The following is a 3,592-nucleotide window of genomic DNA, read 5'->3' as shown; positions in this document are numbered from 1 at the left end:
CTATGGTTATTGTATATAACCTATACAAATAAAGATCATCTATTTACACTTACTAGAGTTTTAGTTAATGCCTTTGTGCCACAATAGACTTGTTATCTGTGTCAATATTCTGTATTTACCCCCCAAAAGTCCTCGATGCTAATATTCAGCTTTTTATTTCAGTCCCCCTGAAGCAGATAGCCTGAGTACAGGTTTGTTTTGTGTGTGAAGCAAATAAAAAGCATTTTTACAAATCTGGCAGAAGAAGCAACTCAAATAAAACCGCTGGCTATCCCTGAGACATCACTGCTGTATGCTTCACAGATCCTGCCTCCTCTTGCCAGCATTAATTATATTTTGCTTGTCAACTCCTTTTTATATTCAAAGGTGTTTAACACACACACAGCTGTTTGAATGCACCTTGGAAAAAATGATTTTGATGCTCCTTTTTCTCATAAAAATGCATCATAAATGGTGTGCTTTATGGGGCATTTCTTTATTGAAAATACATTTAATGGAAACATTTTAATACACAACAGTCTCTCTTCATGTGTGTCATGCTTGTGGACAGACATTGTGTTCCACCTGACCTTCAATATACTGGTTCATTTGCAGTATTGTTGATGTTTAAGCTCAATTGCTTTCATTGTAAATTGCTCTGAATGAATATATTTTAGAAATATCATGTCTGGGGAAGAGTTTAGCTAGGCTTCAAAGCAGCTACTCTTATTCATTTAATCACAAAACATAAAGTAAGTTGGTTGCATAACTAGAAGAAACCTTTTTGTACAAGAGTCTAAAACAAATTTCTGTAATCCAGAATTGTTATCAAGGGGTCTTCCAGTTTGTAGTTAGATACAAACACCTGTACTGTCTTGGTGGTAAAAGGACATTAATACCATCTATATATTCATCCGAAAACCTCCCAATCCTCCCCCTTTTCCCTCATCATACCGGTAATAGAGGCAAGCAAGAGGGGAGACATTCAGGGAGACACTGGCTGGCTGATAGAGGAAGTGAAGAGGAGGGGAGGGAGGCAGACAGATGTTTGAATCCAAGCCCCGGGCGATGAGATCAATCCCTCCTCTGAGGAAGAGAAAGAAACAGACAGATAGAGAGAGAGATGGAAGCAATGTCTAATAGTACAGTTGGCTGCCCTCTTTCCTCTCAGCATCTCAGACATCAGCACATCCAAACCCATTACATATCCAAACGCCCAGAATACACCTGCAGCCACTGTGAGAGAGAGAAGTTAGAAGCCAATCAGCTTATAAGAAGTGAAAGAAGAAAACTCATACCTGCACGTCTGTTCGCTTTTCTCAAGCTCATAACAGTCAAACTGTCGTTCAGCAGGGGTTTTTGTGACTCTTATAATTACTTCAATATGCCAAAGGGAGAATTTTGATTGGGCAATAGTATCAATTCAGTTTACTTCAAATCAAACAACTTAACAATATAGCCAACACAACACAACATTACAGTGGTACACCAAAGACACACAAATAAAATATGTGTAAAACATTGGAATATATATTTCATTAATGCAATTTATGGGAGGTAATATATATAAATACAAAGGCAATATAAACATTTTTGGAAAGCTATGTTATGCCACTCCAAAAGTTAGATTTTAAGAGTAAAATGTCATGGTGGAGTTTTTTTGCATGATTTCCTCAGTTGTAGATTAAGTTTATTTCACAATAACTGTGTGGCATTGAGTTAGATTAAGGCGAATAAAATACAACTTAACTTCAACTCAAATTACACACCCAACCTCCTCAAATTAACTTCTATCATGTACTCAACACAAACTTTTGTCTGAACCATCATAACATTTTCACACATGTTTTTTCCAGCTGACAGTGGGAGGAAGTCCGTCCGTATACAGTTTAATGATCTGATCATCTGGCCCAGTGCGGCTGCTGTTGTAGGAACCTGGAATGCAGCCATTTTGACTGAGTGTAAAATATTCATGAGGTACCAATGGTAGCCCATCTGACTGGCTGGGGAACAGCTGCTGGGTCTCTGTGCCTCTAGAGGGGCAGCATCTGTCCATTTGAGCACAGTCAATGTGTGCCTGTGTAATGCATGTTTCTGTATGTGTGTGTGACTCTTTTCTAGACATTCACGAGTGAACTGTATGAGTGTGTGTGTGTGTGTGTGTGTGTGTGTGTGTGTGTGTGTGTGTGTGTGTGTGTGCGCGCGCGCGCGCGCGTGTGTGTGTGTGTTCATCGTGTCTCATTGAGACTAGACATCAGGAGAAACAACAACTGTGTATTTAACTTGCTTATCTCCAGATGGTGGAGGATCATTTTAGAATTGATCAAAAGCCTTCTCAGTTTTCCTTGTCAATCATAAAAATCTCAAACACACACACACACACACACACACACACACACACACACACACACACACACACACACACACACACACACACACACACATTAACACACATTAACACACATGGAGGACGCTACATATGTGAACATGTCAACATATGAATGGATAAGAGCACATACTGTAATCAGGGCAGCAGACACACACATGTAGGCAGAGAAAAACACTGTAAAATGCATGTTCACGCTAATACTACCATTACTAATACTACCACAACTACTGCTACTATACTACAAAGTTTAACTTACAAAGCTAACTTTCTTACTCCCTCACTGTGACACTGTATATTTAACTAAAACGTTCAACTGTCCCAACAGGGTAATACGTCAATATATAGATAGATAGGATAAAATAACTGATATGAACACCTAACTGTGTTGAGCAATCACATACTTGTCCTGCAATAGATGAAACTCAATTCAAAGTTATCAATAAGTGTGGAGTTGCTTTACTGTGTCAGAGAAGTGCAGATTAAATACAACAAAAGTTTAGTTTTTGTACTGGATTGGCCTAAGCGTTTCTTTCGTTTTGACCACTGTCAACATTATCATTAATTGTGGGGGGTTTGTAACCATAACTGCACATAGTCGTTAATAAAAAACAATTTCTTCTGTGGATATTGAAAAGGCAACCAGATTTACGTGACAGATAATATATTTCTAATGTTAAATGAACAAGATTTTTTCTACACTCTTTACATACATTAGCATGACATCTGAAGCAACATAACTATAAAACATCAACTTTTTATAGTTCATTCTATAGTTAATAGGTTGCTTTAAAAATACATAAATTTCATCTGGTCATCTGGTACACTGCAGACTAGATTTCACACCTGAGTGCAAAATAGGTGACCCAGAAGAGAGCAGAGCAGAGCCATGCTGGACCAGACTGGCTCCCAAGCTGTCCTGCTGCACAGCACACCTTCCACACCGTGGCTGCAGCTGCTCTGTCCTGCTCCGTGACTGCATATGTGTATTTACGTGTGTGTGCCTATTCTGTTATCCCCTGCACAGGGTCTGTCTGGCCGCAGCTGTCCCTACCTCTATGCGGGTCTCGGGGGCGAGGCTGACCTCTCTCCCGAAGCCACTTCAAAGAGGCCAGGGATGGGCTGCAGGGGTACGGGGTGCCGGGCCGTCCAGCACGGCTGCTGCTTCCCTGGGCTTTGGGAGCTGGGGCTGGAGTTAAGGTAGGGGGGGGTGGGTGTGTTGGAAGG

The sequence above is a fragment of the Notothenia coriiceps genome, unplaced genomic scaffold, assembly GCF_000735185.1.
Source record: "Notothenia coriiceps isolate Sejong01 unplaced genomic scaffold, NC01 NC01_scaffold00022140, whole genome shotgun sequence".
Classification (NCBI taxonomy): Eukaryota; Metazoa; Chordata; class Actinopteri; order Perciformes; family Nototheniidae; genus Notothenia; species Notothenia coriiceps.
The sequence above is the reverse complement of the archived record's forward strand: the minus strand, read 5'-3'. Positions refer to the sequence as shown.